The 20895-nt window shown below is 43.2% G+C and overlaps 1 protein-coding gene, 1 long non-coding RNA gene, 1 other non-coding gene and 1 pseudogene across 4 annotated transcripts in view; 1 reads left to right on the top strand and 3 right to left on the bottom strand.

The window, feature by feature from the left end:
* LOC105355306 (NACHT, LRR and PYD domains-containing protein 12-like) overlaps window positions 1–20895 on the bottom strand; it is a 122049-nt gene that overhangs the window by 81264 nt on the left and 19890 nt on the right. The window lies entirely within an intron of this gene.
* LOC144988466 (uncharacterized) lies at window positions 952–2392 on the top strand. Its single transcript, XR_013652400.1, has 2 exons — window positions 952–1997; window positions 2063–2392. It is a non-coding gene; the product is annotated as an uncharacterized LOC144988466 (long non-coding RNA).
* On the bottom strand, window positions 1065–1137 carry trnar-ucg (transfer RNA arginine (anticodon UCG)). Its single transcript has one exon. It is a non-coding gene; the product is annotated as a tRNA-Arg (tRNA).
* LOC110016644 (NLR family CARD domain-containing protein 3-like) lies at window positions 5627–19588 on the bottom strand (annotated as a pseudogene). Its single transcript, XR_013654486.1, has 10 exons — window positions 19547–19588; window positions 18690–18823; window positions 18385–18463; window positions 18025–18223; window positions 16090–17885; window positions 15826–15999; window positions 12839–13008; window positions 10317–10493; window positions 9250–9423; window positions 5627–8959 (listed from the first exon to the last, which is right to left on the bottom strand). The product of XR_013654486.1 is annotated as an NLR family CARD domain-containing protein 3-like (transcript).

Below are 20895 nucleotides of genomic sequence, written 5' to 3'. Positions count from 1 at the left end.
TCCATTTCTTCTAAGCTCTGCCAGAAGAAAAGAGCTGAAGCTTGAAGCTGAAGCAGCATTTGCTCAGAGAATCTGTCCTCCAGACCAACAAGTCTCACCACAGCCTTGAAGACGTTTCCAGAAGCAGCAGCAGACTGTGTTCCCATGACGATGCTGAAGTCAGCTGCTGCTCTGCAGGAGAAAGTCTGCAGCTCCTCAGTCAGGAAGCTCTTTCAAGCTCGTGCACATCTGTCAGTGCAGCAGCAGAAAGCCTGTTTCCCTGCAGGAAGTCTGAGACTTTTCAAAGTAAGAGCCTCATGTTGGCAGAGATGGGTTGGATTCTTTGATGCTCCAGTGTCTTTTGGATTCAGGATGAATTCATGCAGATCTAGAAATCCCACCATGATGATCAGAATTTCAAAATAAAAGACTTCCAAACACCACAATCACTGCTGGATGATAAATACATTTACTCTTTATTTTCTGTCAATAAATAATATTTATGAATAAATCCTTGATTCTAAATGATGGATCTAAAGTAGAAAAGAAGTCAAAGTGCTGACTCAGCACAGATCAAAGGAGACACAGATGATTTCCTGGAATGAAGAAAACATCAAACATCATGATGTGATCTGGAACTGAGCTGTTCTTCAGAAGATCCTCCCAAACATGGAAACTGTTGCTGCAACACGTGAAGGTTTGGTTCTGTTGCTAGTGAGATCTGATGGATCAGAACCAGACTTCTGTCAGCTGGAACTGGGGCTTCTTCCAGACCATGTGACCTCATGGACAAAGTTCCAACATGGTTTCAATGAAATGTGGAGGTTTTCCAGGAAACGTTGCTGCAGTTCCTCCGTCTCATCAAATGAGAGATTTCTCTGCACTAAAGAAGAAAATCTTCCAGAACAGCTTCAAGCTGCAAAAAAACTGTTTCCATCATTCTGAGGACATTTCTTTAGGCTTCATGTGAAGAAAACAAACTGTTTGAAAAGATGAAAACAAAGACGTTTCTAGAAGCTGCAGATGCAGTTACAAAGAACAGCCAGCAGGTGTCTCACTGTTGGAGTATCTGAAAGTTCTGCATCCAACCATGAAGGGATTTGAACCCTCAATCTTCTGATCCGAAGTCAGACGCCTTGTCCATTAGGCCACATGGTCTGTGAGAACATCCATGTGTAAACTGCAGGTCTACCTGTGACAGGTGCATGCCTGCTTGATTAGGGATTTGGTTCATCTGTGTCTGTCCCTATATCAGGAACAGGGAGTGCGTGGATAGACAGTGGCTGCCTGCCTGCATGGTGGTATGTATGGTTTAAGCTCCTCTTCTTGGAAGAATGTAGATCACAATTTACTCATTTACATTCTTTTTTCTTAACTAGATGCTGTAAGCGGCTGGAGGTGTTGTAGATGTCATAAGTTCTTTACGCTCCCTTTTTATACATTTTTAATGTGTTGTTTTTTTTTTTTATTGAAGTTTCATTTACTGAGTGGTTCACTCTGATTCTTCTTGTTGTATAGGTCCGGGTCGGGCACCGGTGTGTGTGTGGTGTCGGTGAGGGGTGCACCTGCTGGAAGCGTTTTCCTCACTGTATTTGTTTATTTCCCCCTTTTTTTTTTTAGTGTGTAGGGACGTTTGTGGAAAAACTGAAACCAGAAGAACATGAGGAGTTCTGAGCATCTTTTCTGAGCCTTTCATGAGGTTCTGTCAGCTTACTGACTTTACTGACTGAAACGGTCAGTTCAGTTTGCATTGAAACAGTGAATTTTCCTCTTGACCCTCTTACTGATCTGGAGGTGAATCTCAGACCAATGACTCTCATGGTTCAGTAGAAACACGTTGGTTTGAACTCAAACCTTCATAGGAAACATTTGATCCAGTCAAAGCAGGAATTAGCCTGTGGCAGAAATCTGTCATGTTATCGGCTGTCAAACGTCTTCAGGATGATGGAAAGCAGAGGATTCCTGCTGATAAAATCATGGAAAGTCGATCTTCAGAACAGGACGTTATCTAGAAGAAGGTCTACAGTGAGAACCTGAGGTTCCATGTAGAACCTTTGACTGTCAAAGTCAATGAGGGTGAGAGGCTCTGTCACCCAGAGAGAGCTCAGAATAGAACCACTGCTCCTCCACATCCAGAGGATCCAGCCTCTGGTTCAGATGTCTCCTGGACACATCCAATGGGAGGGGCTCTGGCATGCCCCCCCCCCCCCCCCCCAGGTGGGGCCCCCGGTGAAAACCCAGGACATGCTGGAGAGACGAAGTCTCCCCACTGGCCTGGGAACCCCTCAAAGTTCCTCCAGAGGAGCTGGAGGAAGTGGGCAGGGACAGGGAAGTTCTGGTCGTTGACTCAATATGCAATTCAGTCGTTGAAAAAGTATTATGCACTTGATAATTCAATAAAAGATAAATTTCATTTCCTCGTTATAAAGCAACTTTATTGGAGTTTCATTTGTCATTGGTCTTTTTGAGCCAAAATTCTGAAGAAATAAAGGCTTTTACAACAGAATCAGAACGTTAGCACGTAAGTTTGTTTACTTTGTGCTAAATGTTGATTTCTTTGACTGTTCTGTTAATAAAATCAACAGTTCTCTGTCGCCCTCTGGTGGTTCATCAGAGAACCCAAACTTCCAAAGAAAACAAGGCCTGGCGGTGTCAATCCCTGATCTAAGGAGTTTGCAGAAACTTCTCAAATCTGGTTAAGAACGGCCCAACCCTTTTTAAAAAAACAGTAGAAGGATAGCGAGGAGGATTCATCATCTTCAATGATGAAATATTAGGAAACAGCAGTTTTTCTAACGGCTTTATGGTTTTATTCTGTTTATATATCCATCACACCTTAAAGGTTGGATGAGGCTGAAGTTGGCGTCTGGTTTTTAGCTTCCACCTCGAAGGTTAAAGTCCTCCTCAGTGGAAAATCATGTTTTTTGAGTTTTTGACATTTAAGTGAGGCAATTTTTCTTATCAAAGAGAACATGTATAATCATAAATTTCATTTTTGCATTTCTGAGTATTTCTCTTTTTAAATTACTGTCAAACTGTCACAAAGACGCTCAGTTTGAATTAATGAGCTGTTGTGATGTCATCGTTGTAGAAAAAAATAATTTCCCCATCACGGGATCAATAAAGTCAATCTAATCTAATCTAATGCACAAGCTCAGGTGCGGGAAAAGAGAAGATGGCACATTGCTGCATTACCCGCACGTATTTTAAGTGTGTCTAAGGCTGGATTTTGTTGACCGCATGTATTTAAAGTTAAACTTAAAGTTAAAGTCCTCTTAGCTGTCAGTCACGCATCTATAGGAGTGTGAGATGTGTTCTCTGCATTTGTGTTTTCTCTCTGATTGAACAAGAATATAATCAGGGGACCTTTTTCCTTATTGCCTTGATGAGATAAAGAAAAATATCATGAAGTTCAGGATGCCCGAGCAGACTGGCTCCCCAGCTGTTCTCTGTCCGGCCGCCAGCTCGCCTCCCAGGAGCCGGCATAGTGATCGCGATCTCTGCAGCTCCATCTTCCCTGCAACAGACTGTCCAGGGTGTTACGCCTTCGACCAACAGTAGCTGGGACGGGTAGTGTTGGGCGATTTGGACCAGACGGGTAACAGATTGTGCCTCTCTGCCAGATCATTGCACTGTGCCACTCAAATTTCACCGCAGAACCTCAGATCACATCTGTACCATCGACTTAACGCTGAAACTTCAGGTAAACATGAAATATGTCTTCTTAAGACATTTAGGTTTGTGGGATTTTGGTTAAAAACGTCACAATCATAGTTAAAACAACACTAGGAACGTTTAAATAAAAATATATATCACATTGTAATAATTCCTACACAAACCCTAATGTAGAAATAAAGTTGAAAACCCCTGCAGATATTTTGATGATGACAAAGACTAAAAAGATTTTTCCTAGTTTGTGGAAACTTGTAAAAGAGACGTCTAAGTTTTCTTTTCTTTCTTTCGATACCATCGTCCATCGTGATGGCTGACTGACGATGGAGAGACCCCATCCTGATGCCACGCCCCCGCCACGCTGCGAGTCGACATCATAAGCCACGGTTACATGAGCAAAATATCTTGAGATTATTAACAATCCCAGTCAATTCAGACACTGACACCAACTTAAATTGGGTAAAACCAACAGTCCTGCACCAGGGCAGATTTTAAGAAGGAAGTGCATGAGGAAATATTTGCCTTAATAGCAGCTACCTTGTTGTTAAAAAAGAATAAAAAAGTTCACACAATTTATTTGTCATCTGTAGAGTGGAAGATGGATTGGGGTTACAAACAGAACCAATAGTTTTAAAAAGAATGTTGGGCTTGTTTACATTTTCTAAAACCAAGCTGGATAAAGACTTTGTTTTTTCGGCCTTAACGGTATCTTGGTATTTGATGGACAGTTTAATGGGATTCAATAAAGACTGATTTTTTGTTTTCAGTTTTTTCATTCTTAATCCAATTTTATATGGTAGCACACGGTTATCACGGTGGCGCAGTGGTTATCACTCTTGCCTCACAGCAAGAAGGCCCACGGGTCAAGTCCCGGCTGGGGGACATGAAAAACAACATCAATGGGGGACCTTTCTGTGTGGAGTTTGCATGTTCTCCCCGTGTATGCGTGGGTTCTCTCCGGGATCTCCGGCTTCCTCCCACCGTCCAAAAACATGCTTCATAGGTTAATTGGCAACTCTAAATTGTCCATATGGTGTGAGAGTGAATGGATGTGTGATCGTGGATATTCTACCCTGCGACAGACTGGCAACCTGTCCAGGTTGTCCCCTGCCTTTGCCCACAAGTGGCCGGGATAGGCTCCGGCAGCCCCGTGACCCCGAAAGGGAAAAACGGAATAGCAAATGAATGAAACAATTTTATTTAATTACATAAACACTTAAGAAAACTGTCCATTTTTACATTATAGATGAACTGATTGCAAAAAATAGAAATTAGAAGAAAATAGAGAGATGGATTTATGGATTTGACGAACCAGTATAGCATTTTCCTAATAAATATGGATTCAGTATGGCTTGATGGACATTTTCTGTTCTTTTAATTGTAACTGTAACTCTAGCTTCCTTACTTTACACTTCAGTGGATGTCTTCAAGCAGGTAGAAATGTTTTATTTGAAAAAACACTAAAATGTCTATTTTTGTTCATGTCACTGCAGACCTCCCCCAGCACTGTCTGGCAAACCAGGTAAGAAAATCTCTCATGGCATGCAGCAAGAGCAGGAGGAACCAGAACCTCCACAGATGAAAGAGGAGCAAGAAGGGTTCTGCATCAGTCAGGATGAAGATCAGCTTGATCTGAAGCAGGAGACTGATACCTTGATAGAGATTCCTACTTATGAGGAAGATGAGAACAGTGAAACAGATCTAAACAATCAGCAGAGCTTTAATGTAACTGATAGTCTGGATGAAGAAGTAAACCAACATGAAGAATCAACATCAACTACGGATGAAGAGACAGACCCACAGAACAGAGATCAGAGGAAGAGGAGGGACAGAATTCATGTCCAAAGTGTGGACAGCTCTCACATGTCAGAAAGTCAGTTTGATATTAACTCAGAGGTGAAGAAATATTTTTGTATAGAGTGTGGAACAAGTTGTTCAACTGCTGAAGGTTTGAAGCATTTCAGTCAGACAACTCTTGCAGTAAGAAATATTTATTTGACATTTCCACATTCTTTAAGTTGGCATTCACATATTTTCGTTTGGCATAAGGCTCCGTTCAATTCCATGAGAAATTTCCATAAAACCTTCGGGTAACAAAACCCCCCTTGACGGAGTCCACAGGTGGAAGCCGGGGAGGAGGGTGGGGCGAAGAATGAGCGCTGAAGGTAAGAGAATGAACAACTGCGCACCTGGCTTAAATAGGACGCTGAGCAGGTGAGTTAATTGACTGAACCGCCATAGGGTATTTACCTGAAAAACACTGCTGCGAGTATCTGCCCGAAATACGATAAATCGTCATCACATACCCCTTGTGCTATCTTAGATGACCCCACCCTTACATTGACGTGTTCTCTCTACCATGACAAAGGTGGATAAAGGTGGAAAGATTTCATGTAATCCATGGACACCAGAGAAGATCACAAATCATTGAAGAAAAAAGGTTCAGAGGACTGTCTAGTGGGTCTAGATGACCCAACTCCCAACTTTAAAGTGCCTAGGATAGCACAAGGGTTACTAATCCGCACAGGAGAAAAGCCTTTTTCCTGTGAGGAATGCAGCAAAAGTTTCAGACAAAATTATCATCTCATATGTCACAAATGCAGGACAACTGCGCTGGGTCACGTCCTTCGTTTCCGAGAACCAGTTTCTCATAGAAAAGCAATATACACACAATAGTTCAAAAGGTCAGAGTAAATTTGAGATAACCTATGCACAATTTTTCCAACACTTACACAGTCAGTGGGTTCTCCTTTGGGTTTTGTCTTGTCTGCACCTGAGCAGACTTCCTCTAGAGTTTAGAATTGGACAAAACAACAGATGGCAGAACATAATCACCCTCACATTGACGTGTCATGTTGTTCTCCCTACCATGACAAAGGTGGATAAAGGTGGAAAGATTTCATGTAATCCATGGACACCAGTGAAGATCTCAAATCAATGAAGAAAAAAGGTTCAGAGCACTGTCTAGTGGGTCTAAATGACCCAACTCCCAATGGTAAAGTGCCTAGGATAGCACTAGGGGGCATGAGAGGTAAACTCTTATTTCACTTTCAGCTTTTCCCATCAGGGGTCGCCACAGCGAAACAACCTCTCCTTCGAGGATGAGTCGCGTGGTTAACTTGGCAATGTTTTACGCCGGATGCCCTTCCTGACGCAACCCTCTCAATTCATCCGAGCAGCCCGGATTTGAACCCCGGTTTCACGGACGGAAGGCGCCGCAAACCAGCAAGAGCTAAACCGGCTCCCGGGCATGAGAGGTAAACTAAGGGTTTGTAAACATGTCTTTGTCCCAGGGAGAACGAACTTATTTATCTCTTTCCAGCAGAGTTGCCACTGCTGTTTTGCTTCTAGTGTTTTTAGTCGTTGTTTTTAATGTTTTAATCAAGCTTGACACCCTTGCTTTTATCCTTTTTAAAACTGTGTTTTGCACCCATTTTAGTATCTTGGCGGTTGGACCTGGCTGGAGGTGGCTGCCTCCTCCCTTTATCCTTGCTGTAGCTGGTGGGTGCCATATATAGTATTGTGTAAGGGGGACCCCCCTGTTTTCGGCCCATAAATTAGTGGTGACCTGCTCAGGTGCACCTCTTCTGTTTTGTATTTTCTTTTAATCACTGTTTGGGTTGTGGTGTGTGCATTTGGGCCCTGAGCAGGTACTCCTGGTGAGGGTTTTGATTGGAGATCTCCCTTGGTGGTGTTTGTGGCTACCCACCGGTGCAGTGGGGCTGAGGAGATCCTGGAGGCAGCCGCCCTTATGCAGTGTTGGAGTGCGGTCCAACTGTCCGGGTTTATTGTAACCTTCTCTTTTACGGAACTTGTATCAAGTTTTTAATTGTATATTTTTTAATCACTACCAAATCCAGTCTCCATCTTGGGTGCAGATGTAAGAGGGCATTCAGTCACATTTACACAAAAAAGGCTTCTCTCGTGAGTTCTCATATGTGTTCTGAGATGAGAGAAAGCCTATAACTTTTATGACATTCTTCACACAAAGATTTTTCTCCTGAGTGGGTTCTCATGAGCGTTCTAAGCTTAGACCCATAATCAAAACTTTTACCACTTTCTATACAGACATGATGTCTGTAAGACTCATTTTCCATGGAGATAGAGATTACTAACAATTCTTGAGCTTTCACTAGACCTTACAGAAGAGTCTCTTTTCGCTTGAAGATTGTTTGCATTTCTTAACCAAATCGTATTTATTAAGTTTGTTCTAATACCAGAGTCACACTGACCTGCATGAGTCAATATTTGATCAACACAACAGAGATAATGATTCAACTGAGAGACTTTTGTTCACTGAGATCAGACGGGATTTCTGCTCCAAAAACTGACTTCAAAGGGGTTGTTTATCATTACGGTAAGGTTCAAATGTAGTACAAAAAGGGCGGGGCCTGACCACACACAGACTGAAATGTTATCAACATACCTGCTAGCTGCAAAAATGTCCACATGTCAACATGTACACAAAACAGATAGTGTTCACACACGCATACCAATGCCTTAAAACCAACTTGTGTGAAATCTTTCATTCATTCAATCGTGCAAACTATTAGTGCAAAGGTGAGTCTGACACAGACTCTTAACATCGCACCCATGTCTTCATCCTCTCCCGTCTCCACACTTATGGTGCAAAAAAAAAAAAAAAAGGATGAAATAACTCAGAGTGAAACAACGTAAAACAGGCACATGAAAAGGAATTAGGCAGAACAAATACCCGTGTTCAACCCAATTTCGAACAAAGCAGGCAATGAGGATTATTGGTGGGGTTACCCGCCCAGGGAGTAAGTGTAGAACCGCCACTGCTGTCAACGTGGCTGGGTCAGTTGTCTCTCTGACTTATTCTATGTTTGGCCAAGACTCCAATCCCTCTGTTTTGTCTTTTGTTGGGACCAGCACCGTAATTAATTTATTTTTGTTTTACAGTACACAGGTTATTTCTCACATTTAATAAACTGTGTTCCTAAAATTATTTGGTGTCCATCGTCTATATGTTTCGGCCCCTTCATGATTTTTTTCCCCCTAGACTGGAACAGGTTTGCCTGTCGGGGCCGTAACATCCACACATAGATCTATGTCATCCAGAAATGTTCTGTCTGATCAATGATTTCCTTAATCCTTGATTGGTCCATCCCAAACTCACATCTGTTCATCAAATGTAGATTGAAGAAGAAAGTGATGATCTAGAAAAGAATCCATCACTCTGCTCTTCATCTCCAAGGAACACGGACAGTCACAACATCTCTCAGTAGACAAGCTGCTGCTGCTGCTGCTCTTGCAGGAGGAATATTCATTTGACCTGCGGTCAAACCTGCAGAGAGAAAGTTGAGAGACAGAGATGAAGGAGTGTCTCCTGATCCTGGTCTGTCAGTCAGTGATGCAGCACAGCAGCAGAAAGAGCAGCAGGAGCTTCAGTCCTGTTCAGAGCAGCAGCTTCTGCTGCTCTGATTGGCTGACTGTTGTCCTGAAGCCTGTCATCATTGTCCTCAGAGCTTCACTGAGAAGCTGCAGCTTCACAGGAAACTCTGCATCTTTGCTCTCAGACTAACTTTAGGACCAAACATCTGGAAGCAGCTGGACTGACTCCAACCCTCTACTGACCTCAGAGTCTGCAGTTTGGAGTTTGGACTCTCCACCAGATCCTGGAGCTGCTGAACTTCCGAATAGTGAAGGTTGTTCCCTCTCAGGTCCAGTTCTGTCAGGTGGGACGGGTTGGACTTCAGAGCTGAGGCCAGAACAGCACAACTGATCTCTGACAATCTGCAGTTCCTCAACCTGAATCCAGAACAAAGAGTTGAGTTTAGAGACAAAGTTCATGTTTTTCATCCTTCTCTTCTTCTAAAGAGTTCAGAGCTGAAGAAGATCAGAAAGTTTGAAAAAAAGTCCAAAGATGTGAAGCAACAGTAGCAGATCAGAAAAGTCCAGCAGAAGCAGAGAAGAAGAACATTCAGGAACATTCAGGACAACATGCAGCTGCTTCAGGAAAGAAGTCCAGATGTGTGAAAGTCAAACATCAGCCTGTGGCTGCATCCAAACCAACTGATGTTTCTGCAGCAACAGCAGAAAAAGTCCACTTCCTCTTTCTGCTTAGCTCTTCTCCAAACAGCACTGAATCATGGGAGAATTTCAGCAGCATGATGCTGGAAAGTCTTCATCCCAGTTTTCAGGAGATGATCTTCCAGTCCTTCTCTGCTAAAGCCCTTCAAGCAGAGACTTTCAGCTCAAACAGATCAAAGCAGAGAGAAGAAGGAAGTGATGAGGAAGAGTCAGCAGCAAATGTTGGACATTGATCCCTGATCCATGACTTCAGCTCTGAATGAAGAGTCAGAAGCTGCTGGGAGCTTTGATGGATGATGTGATGATGTTTGTGGATGAAAAGGTGAGGATGTTTGTGGAGGATGTGTCTGTCAGGAGTCTGTTGGAGCAAAGACACAAAGAAGAGCTGATGGCTGCAAGCAGAACTTTGTGGAGCACAAATGTCAGCAGACAGCTTTGAAACAAGCAGCTGCAGGAAGAAAAGAAGAAGTTCTTCTGCAGATCTTTGAAGAGAACAAGCAGCTGCAGGAAGATGCTGCTGCAGATCAGAATCTGGACATTTCTGCTCACTGTGGGTCAACACAACTTTGTCATCACATTCATCTGAACACAACTGAAACATGGAGTCTGACCTCAGAGTCTGCAGTCTGCAGTCTGGACTCTCCAGAAAAACACACAGAGGAAGAACTCCTGAATCCCGTAGGTTCCAGTTCACGCTCAGGGTCAGTTCTGTTAGATTGGATGGGTTTTTCTTCAGAGCTGAGACCAGAGCTTCACAGCTGGTCTCTGACAAACTGCATTCCTTTAACCTGCAATCAGACAGAGTAGTATGTTCAGGAACAGTGATGCAGATGGATATCCAGGAACTTTCATTGAGGTTCAGGTCCATTCATTGAGGTGGGTCCCGCCTTGATGACAGACTGACAGATTAGCCCTGTTAAGAACCTTTAGGATAGAAAATCCTCCTTTGTGTTAAAGTGAAATGAACAAGGAGTCCAAATTGTGAAAAAGAACTGGGATTACCAGTTTTGCCCTGAAGAACTCATGACCCAGATAGTTAACGGCACATGGGGCGGACGTGGTGCAGCGGTAGGGCGGTCGACCCATGATCGTAAGGTTGCAGGTTTGATTCCCGCCGCAAAGTGTCCTTTGGCAAGACACTGAACCCCACCTTGTCTCTGGTGGTAGGCGGGTGTCTGTGTTTGGCAGCGGAGCGGCCACCAGTGTGTGAATGTTTGTGACTGGGTGAATGGGTCTGTGACTGTAAAAGCGCTTTGTCCTTGTAGGTAGAAAAGCGCTATACAAGTATACGCCATTTACCATTTACATTTCATGAGAGACAAATGACAGAGGAATGTAATATTTGAGTGTTTGTTTTTTTTTTCCACAGAAACAACAAGGGTCTTAAGAATCAAAATCAACAAATCATTCAGGCTTGAAGTGGAAATCTTCAACAGCCGTGACATCACGTGTGTGTAAAGGGTTAACTCAAATATTACTCAGCTATGGGGGGAAAAAAAAACTCCTTACATTGTACTGTAATCACAACATTATATATAATCATATGCCAACAGTTGTACATTACGTAAGAGAAAAAAAATGACATTTTACATGTTTATCTATAGCTGTTATGATGAACTGTTTAAAAAATGCACATATAAAGGCTGCAATAAGATATGTTTTGATATGACATATTAGGACCACAGAAATAACATATTTAAACTTGTTATACAAATTAAAAGGGGCAGTTCGTACGAAAATACGGTAAACTGTGTTTACTGTCTAAATATCACCTGCACCGCTTTACACATTCTGCTTAAAACACCAAGTACTCACCGATAAAGATTCATGATGTAGATATCAGTCCACCAGTGCATTGCTGAGCTAAAGCAGTTAGCCGTGTTAGCATGGACAAAAACAACTGATGAAAAAAAATTAATTTGGTTCTCCATATTTGAAACATTGGTGTTAGGGGGAGTTAACTCCAGCCAACATGGCAGCGCCCCTGAGCTGACACACAGTGAGGGACAGCGAGAGAAAATGCTGTCCCATGGAGAACTGAAGAGATGTGACAGTAAAGCTACCGTCTTCAACCTGTGAGTTCTGGTCTAACTCAGGGGTCAGGAACCTGGGGCACAGCGAGAGAAATACAGTGGTATGCAGGGGTGTGAAAACAAAAGGCACTTGATCTGTCATCTGTCTGTATTTTTCAGATTTGAAAAAAAGTTCTGCTTTGAGTGACGATGTCTTATCACAATGAGCTATTTTCCTATGACATCATTAAGGAATAGTCCATTCATGCAGTGCACTGAGCTCTCTAACACAAACTGTAAACTTTATGTAATACCCCCTCTCTGTACTAGCTTTAAAGTGAGGGCATTATCCCGGAGTTCTTAGTTAACGGCTGTTAAACTCTTGTTTCATGAGAAATTCATATTTCCAATCCATTCGATTTGGTTGATTGTAACACAATGTAAAAATAAAAAAATCCCAATATTTATATAACCAAACACAGTTCTTGAACATCTATCTATCCATCTATCTATTTAGTTTAGATGTCCCTGTTAAGTCTTTCCCTAAGTTCTCTCAGAGTGCACGTCACAAGGTCCAGATACAAAATGGTTGCAGCCTGAAAATAAACTCTGACGGTCCTGTCAGAGTCCAATTAAAAGCCTTTAACATGCGTATGTTCCACTCACCAGGCTATCATCTGGTCCCGGTGTTTTTAGTCACTGCATCAGTGACTAAAACTCCACAATCCCATGCAGGCTATGCTAAGCTAACTAAGTCCAGCTGACTAGCATGCTCACATCCTTAAAGTCTTGAACAACTATCAAAACCATAAACATGTTATTCATCTCTGCTGGACTTTTGCGAATTGACCATTTTCTCCTCATGATGTCCGCATTCCTCCTCTCTCACACACTCTTCTTTAAGCATCATAAAATCATTTCAAGAATAACAAAAACATATTCCGCCCTCTTTTTTCACCTGCATAGCAACAAAAGTATTACAAAAAATGAGAAAGATTAGAAAACAATTTTTACCAAAGTAAATTCAAAACAACAAGAACAAACAAATCACATGAATGCAACATTTTCATTCTATGGTGCTGTACTCTTGATATTGATGTGAACACAACATGGAGTCTGACCTCAGAGTCTGCAGTCTGGAGTCTCCAGAAAACCACACAGATGAAGAACTCCTGAATCCTGCAGGTTCTTGTTCATGCTCAGGTCCAGTACTGTCAGATTGGACGGGTTCTTCTTCAGAGCTGAGACCAGAGCTTCAAAGCTAATCTTTGACAAACTGCAATCCTTCAAGCTGCAATCAGACAGAAAGGTGTTCAGTAGCAGTGATACAGCTGGAGGTCCAGGAACTTGGTAAATTCATTGAGGTGGGACCTGCCCTGATGACAGACTGACAGATGACATTTTTACTGTTTGCTCATTTCTTTTGGATTTGGACCTAAATACATGATCATGAATGAAAATGCAATAGACTAGAAATGACTTGAAATGAAGTTAAAACAGATGGTAGAGGGGCCTTGAAAAATATGAAGATCCACGGGGCCCAAATGTCTGAATGTGACCCTGCAGAGGAGCTGCTGATGGTTCTGCTGGTAGTCTAAGGGTTTCAGCTGGTTCAGTTGTGGAACTTCTAAGGAACCTGTATGTGTTTGCACGTATCCAAGTCAACGTCAGTTGCTAGCTGCTTCATTGTTTATGCGTCATTACATAAATAAAATATGCAGTGTGCCGGGTGATTGCAGAGTGTACAATTTAGTGAGGTCCACTGTGTCTACTGCTCCCAAAATTTCATTTCTGATACCAGAAATCTTTTAGAATCTTGTTCAATTTCTCGGTTAGCTGATCTAACCATTTTCCTTTGGCCAGGTAGCTCCACCCCCATACTTTAGCATAAACTACATGCAGAGGTTCTTCACTCTAACCCAGCATAGATTTAGTGTCTGTTGAAGCAACAGGACTGAGAACCAGAAGCTAACCTAAAGACTGTGAAATGAAAGACCTGGTTCTGATCCAAGCTCTGTTCTGGATTATCACCAGAATCAGGTCTTTGGGAAAGACCTGTCAGTCTGCTGCAGTTTGATCTCCTTATGTCTCTTTATAAGGAGCTGCTGCTCTGTGGATCATAAATCTGCTGCAACTGTTTGTCCATTGAAATCTGTAGTTCTGGGATTGATTCATGTTGTCTTTCAAAGAACACAGAACATGAACTTTTCCCAGATTTCAACACCTGGATGGAGTTACAGTCAGGACCATAAATATTTGGACAGAGACACATTTTTTCTAATTTAGTTTCTGTACATTACCACAGTGAATTTTAAATAAAACAACTCAGATGCCATTGAAGTGCAGACTTTCAGCACTTCGGGTCCCTCCTCGACCAAGGCCTTCATCCCTCCAAGTGCAGACGATTGAACAACACAATCCCTAAATTTCATAATGTCATAAGTAATTGGACAAATTAAATAACTGAAAACAAAATGGTCATTACTAATATTTGGTTAAAAAACCCTTTGTTGCCAATGACAGCCTTAAGTCTTGAACTCATGGACATCACCAGATGCTGGGTTTTCACATTCTGAATGCTCTGCCAGGCCTTTACTGCAGCGGCTTTCAGTTGCTGTTTGTTTGTGGGCCTTTCTGTCTGAAGTTAAGTCTTCAACCAGTAAAATGCTGCTCAATTGGGTTAAGATCAAGTGACTGATAGCCCATTCAAGAATCTTCCACTTCTTTGATTTAATAAACTCCTGAGTTGCTTTGGCTGTATGTTTTGGGTCATTGTCCATCTGTATTATGAAATGCCGCCCATTCAGTTTGGCTGCATTCACCTGGATCTGCACAGACAGTTTGTCTCTGAACACCTCAGAATTCATTGGGCTGCTTCTGTCCTGTGTCACGTCATCAATAAACACTAGTGTCCCAGTGCCACTAACAGCCATGCACGCCCAGACCATCACACTGCCTCCACAGTGTTTTACTGATGATGTAGTGTGCTTTGGATCATGAGCTTCTCCATGCCTTCTCCATACTTTTCTCTTGCCATCGTTCTGGTAGAGGTTGCTTTTGGTTTAATCTGTCCAAAGAATGTTTTTCCAGAACTGTTCTGTTTTTTTTTAGATGCTTTTTAGCAAAGTCCAATCTAGCCTTCCTATTCTTGAGGCTTATGAGTGGCTTGCATCCTGCAGTGTACCCTCTGTATCCACTTTCATGCAGTCGTCTTTTCATGGTAGACTTGGATATTGATATGCCTACCTCCTGGAGAGTGTTGTTCACTTGGTTGGCTGTTGTGAACGGGTTCCTCTTCACCATGGAAAGGATTCTGCCATCATCCACCACTGATGTCTTCCGTGGACATTCTTCCATCTTTTTGCGTTGCTGAGTTCACCAGTGCTTTCTTTCTTTCTCAGGATGTACCACACTGTTGATTTTGCCACTCCTAACACTGTAGCAATTACTCACATGCTTTTTTTTTCTGTTTTCTCAGCTTAATGATGGCTCCTTTCATCTGCATGGAGAGCTTCTTTGACCGCATGTTGTTTGCTGTTCACAGCAAAATCTTCAAAATACAAGCACGAGTCCTCTAATCAACTCCAGGCCTTTTATCTGCTTCACTCATAATGACATAACAAGGGAATTGTCCACACCTGCCCATGCAATAGCATGGAAGGAAATTGTCCAATTACTCAGGAGCCAGTGAAATGAAGGGATTGTTTTTAAAAAAAATGCTTTAGTTTTTCATATTTTTATACAATGCTTTTGTTCCACAAAAATAAAAGCTGGAATAAAAGCTGAAAGTCTGCACTTCAGTGGCATATGAGTTGTTTTATTTAAAATTCACTGTGGTAGTGTACAGAAACAAAATTAGAAAAAATGTGTCTCTGTCCAAATATTTATGGTCCTGACTGTAGGTTCTCCAGTTTAGTTTAGAACATTTGTATCTATCAGATTAGGGAAAAAACAGGATTTTTAAGTCAAACAGAAAGTTGTTTTCTTTTTACTTTAATGCAACAGTCCTCTGTTGTTTCCTCTGAACTGATGGCTGACACTTTTTATCCTGAAATCAAAAAAACATATAAAATTGTTGTAGTGAATCAATATTTGGATGAAACCTGACCTGAGAGTCTCCAGTTTACAGTCTGGACTCTCCAGTCCAGCTGACAGTAGCTTCACTTCTGAATCCTGCAGGTTGTTGTAACTCAGGTCCAGAACTCGGAGTCTGGAGGACTGAGAGCTGAGAACTGAGGACAGAGCTGCACAGCTTCTCTCTGAGAGGAAACAGCGTCTCAGTCTGAAAAAAAAAGACAGACAGCAGTTATTGAAACTTTCATGTTTCCACTCAGATTCATTTGTTGAAGGTGATTTTCCTGAGAGTTCTTACAGAGCTTTGTTGGAGGCTTTGATCACTGGCAGCAGCCTCAGAAGAGCCTCCTCTGAAGCAGAGTATTTCTGCAGGTCAAATACTTCCAGATCTTGTTCTGATGACAGTAAGATGAAGACCAGAGCAGACCACTGAGCAGGAGACAGATTATGTGTGGAGAGACGTCCTGACCCCAGAAACCATTGGATCTCCTCCACTAGAGAACCATCATTCAGTTCATTCAGACAGTGGAACAGGTTGATGCTTTTCTCTGCAGGCATCCTCACTGATCTTCTTCCTGATGAACTGGACTGTTTCCTGATTGGTCTGTGAGCTACTTCCTGTCTGAGTCAGCAGACCTTGTAGGAGATTCTGATTGGTCTGCAGTGAAAGACCCAGGAGGAAGCGGAGGAACAAGTCCAGGTGTCCGTTTGGACTCTGTAAGGCCTTCTCCACAGCACTCTGGTAGAACTGGACTGGACGGCTTTGTTTCAGTTTAAAGATCTTAGATTTTTTTTGCTTTGCCTCCATAAGGTTGAGTCCAGAGGTGATGAAGGTCCGGTGGACATGAAGAGCAGCCAGAAACTCCTGAACACTCAGATGGATGAAGCAGAAGACCTTGTCCTGGTACAGGCCTCTCTCCTCTCTAAAGATCTGTGTGAACACTCCTGAGTACACTGAGGCTGCTCTGATATCGATGCCACACTCTGTCAGGTCAGATTCATAGAAGATCAGGTTTCCTTTCTGCAGCTGCTCAAAAGCCAGTTTTCCCAGAGACTCCATCATCTTCCTGCTCTCTGGACTCCAGTGAGGATCTATCTCAGCTCCTCCATCATACTTGACCTTCTGGACTTTGGCCTGAACTACCAGGAAGTGGATGTACATCTCAGTCAGGCTCTTGGGCAGCTCTCCTCCCTCTCTGCTCTTCAGCAGATCCTCCAGAACTGTAGCAGTGATCCAGCAGAAGACTGGGATTCGGCACATGATGTGGAGGCTTCTGGATCTCTGGATGTGGGAGATGATCCTGCTGGCCTGCTTTTTATCTCTGAACCTCTTCCTGAAGTACTCCTCCTTCTGTGGATCATTGAACCCTCTGACCTCTGTCACCATGTCAACACACTCAGCAGGGATCTGATTGGCTGCTGCAGGTCGTGTGGTTATCCAGAGGCGAGCAGAGGGAAGCAGGTTCCCCCTGATGAGGTTTGTCAGCAGATCAGCCACTGAGGTGGACTTTCTAGGGTCATTTAGGATCTGAGTCTTGTGGAAGTCCAGAGGAAGTCTACACTCATCCAGACCATCAAAGATGAAGAGGACCTGGAAGTCTTCAAAGCTGCAGATTCCTGCTTGTTTGGTTTCAGGGAAGAAGTGATGAACAAGTTCCACCAAGCTGAACTTCTCCTCTTTCAGCACATTCAGCTCTCTGAAAGTGAATGGAAATGTGAAGTGGAGGTTCTGGTGGGCTTTGCCTTCAGCCCAGTCCAGAGTGAACTTCTGTGTTAAGACTGTTTTCCCGATGCCAGCCACTCCCTTAGTCATCACAGTTCTGATTGGTTCTTGTCTTCCAGCTGGGAGTTGGAAGAGCTCTTCTTGTCTGATGCTTGTTTCTGCTCTGTCTGCTTTTCTGGAAGCTGCTTCAATCTGTCTGAGCTCATGTTCTTCATTCAGCTCTCCTCTTCCTCCCTCTGTGATGAACAGCTCTGTGTAGATCTCATTCAGAAGGGTTGGGTTTCCTGCTTTAGTCATCCCCTCAAACAAACACTGGAACTTCTTCTTCAGACCAAATTGGACTTCATGTCGACAAACTGCAGCAGCAGATCCTGAATGAAGACAACAAACAGTAAATCAACTCTGTGCAGCCCTGAATGATGAGGGTTTGAATCCCTGTGGTTCCATGTGTTCAGACATCAGGAAATCTTCATTTCTCAGCAGCTGAAACCTTCAGAGAAATCCTCTTACTGCTCTGCAGTCCATCAGCCAGCTCCTCCTGCTTCATTCTCCTCAGGAAGTTCACTGTGATCTTCATCAGTGACTCTCTACTGCTCCTCTGCTCTTCATCTTCACCCTCCAGCTCCTCCTCATCCTCCCTGTGACTCAGAAGTTTCTGGATCTTCTTCAGCTCCTTCTTGACAAAAGTGATAATGTTGTCCTCCAGCAGCTGCAACAGAATTCCAGATGAATGAGCCAATCAGAGTGAAGTCATGGAGCCAAACATCAGCTCCATGTTGGACACACTGACAGTCCACTGGTGTCCAAAGTGCAGCATGGAGACGACTGTGGACAGAATGATGGGAAAGTAGTTGTTGTTCATGTACAGACCAGAAAGATGGAGTCCAGCTGTGTTTGATGCTATTGGACAGACGGACCACTGGGAGTCTCTGAGCTCTGCTGGTCCAGTCTGTGGACAATCAGCAACAATCAGATCCTACTGGACCCACTGGTGTCCTGCAAACACTCAGTAGAATCTACAAGATCTATTCCGTGTTTGTGGAGAAGCTCCAACACTCACTGCTGCACACATGAAGATAGAAATGTCTGTGAGAAAGAGTTGAGCTCTCATCAAACACATGGATTGAAAACATTTCCCTCATTTGATTCAGTTGCAACATTTACATACAGCTCACCTCTCTGCACCAGAATACGAGTTAAAGTCGATAGAATGAGCCATTGACTGGTCACTCCTGAAGGAAACACAGCTGGGTTCAGATCCAGATCCAGATCCAGTACTGAGTCTCTGATGGATCCTGATAGAAAAACACTTGTTTTATTAGAAGTGAGTTTCTTTTCCTCCTCGGTCCCGTCGAGGCCTGACCAGAGCTCTTCCAGGGCCGGCGTCTGGGGGTGGGGGCCTGGGCTTGCTCCGGGGGGGGGGCGACGCTTTCTGGCTCCTCTCTCTCTGTGTGGGGTGGGTGGTGCCGGGCCTGGGGTGTCGGCGCCTCCGGGGGTGGGCCCCTGGGCTGGGTGGCCCTGGCCCCTTTGCTGGGGGTGGGCTGGGGGACGGCTGTTTGACCACCGGGGGACAGTCTACCAGCTGTCCCCAACTTACCCCCTTCCTTATATAACCTCATATTAGGGTGAGGGGGTGGGGGGTCTAGCCTGCGATGCGCCTTGGGGGGGGGGCTACTTGGGAGTGGCCCCCCTCCTATGGTTGCCGTATGGAGTGGGCCCCCCCTCTTTCGGTTTTATTTGCACCTTAGACATGTAGGGTCCTTGGTAGGGGGGGTGCTTGGACATCCAACCCTAACCCCTAACCCTAACCCTAACCCCTAACCCTAACCCTAACCCTAACCCTAACCCTAACCCCTAACCCTAACCCTAACACAAGAGGCCCTCAGCTCTCATCTGTTTGCCTAGCTGTTGGACAGGACAAGTTAAAAAAAAAAGAAAAAAAAAAAAAAAAAAAAAAAAAAGAAGTGAGTTTCTTTCGTGAAGGTGTTTGGTTTTCAGAACAGCAATGATTCCAACATTCATTCTGACTCACAGATGAATCAGAGTTACAGTCAACTGGATCATTGATTCTCATTTTGACCAGAAGAAAATGAAGAATTCAATGTTTAAGTTTGTTGATGAGTTACAAAAGAAGTTGTAGTTTGAATGACCACAAACAATTACGCATCAATATTTTATATTTTCTGTTGTTAATCATACAATTAACTTTATGAAAGACTTTTATTAAAGTGTCTTTTTTTATTAAAAAAAAAAGACACTGGTTCCAGGTTACAGCACAAAAGAGAGCTGACCATGGCCCGTAAGAAAAACCAGGACTACGAAGACCTTAAAAAGTCTCTTGATGAAATCCAAGCTGCGTTGTATCCCTCAATGGAACAAGTGACAGCCAAGCTAACGCCGATCTTGGAGCTAATGGAAGATTTCCGAAGATTCCGCGCTAAAAACGAGCAACGAGAAAACCGGGTCGACATTCTGGAGAAAAGACTGGACGATGTGGAACAACAAGTAAGGATGAATAATGTCATTCTCACTGGAGTACCGATCGAACCTTGAGCAAAGCTAAATGCAGCTGGAGTTATCATTGCTAATGCTAATAGCGCTAGCAGTCCTGAAACGGAGAGCGATGGAGAGTCTCTGGAACACCAAGTGGAATAATTTCTCACGTGTAAAGGGATTTCCCTGGATCTAAATACCTTCGAGACCTGCCACCTGCTCCCCAGGAGAAAGGAGACGGATAAACCAGCGATCATCATCAGGTTTGTGAATCAAAAACACAAGCTAGCTCTGATGAACCAAAGAAGAAATCTGAAAGGATCTGCTGTTTATCTGAACGACCATCTGACCAGAAGGAATGCTGAAATTCCAAAACATGCACGGCTTCTCAGGAAGCAGAAGCAGATTGAAAACACTTGGGTTACAGGCTGCAGGATTTACGTCAAACTACTCGGTCCACCGGACCGGTCCAAGGTTCTGGTTGTGAACACCATGAAGGACTTTGAGAAGTGTTTGATCTTCTTGAAATATCTTCAAGGAATATGACGCCTGGATTCATCATTTTCTCCAAAAGTCTGAAGTGACCTGATTAACACCAAAGCTCTGACCTGCAGACAACTTGACCTCAACTTTCAGCGCCGCTGATATCAGCTGAAGAAGGATATGGACCTGAATCTAATGTCTGCAGACATAACATCGAAGAGAACTATTAACTGTTTAAACCCAGAAGAACGGCTGTTAATCAGCAGAAGAAGAAATGCCAACCTTGGTCATTCAACAAAATATGGACCCTTTTTTATTTTACTTCACAGCATTACTTTATCATGAAAAGAAAAATAGATAAAATAAAAATACAAAAAAATAAAAAAATAAAACTAATGATTAATC

This window comes from Oryzias latipes, chromosome 2 (genome assembly GCF_053564925.1).
Source record: "Oryzias latipes strain Hd-rR chromosome 2, Olatipes_Hd-rR_3.1".
NCBI classification, from domain to species: Eukaryota; Metazoa; Chordata; class Actinopteri; order Beloniformes; family Adrianichthyidae; genus Oryzias; species Oryzias latipes.
Note: the sequence above shows the minus strand (reverse complement) of the source record. Positions and strands in the feature narration are given on the sequence as shown.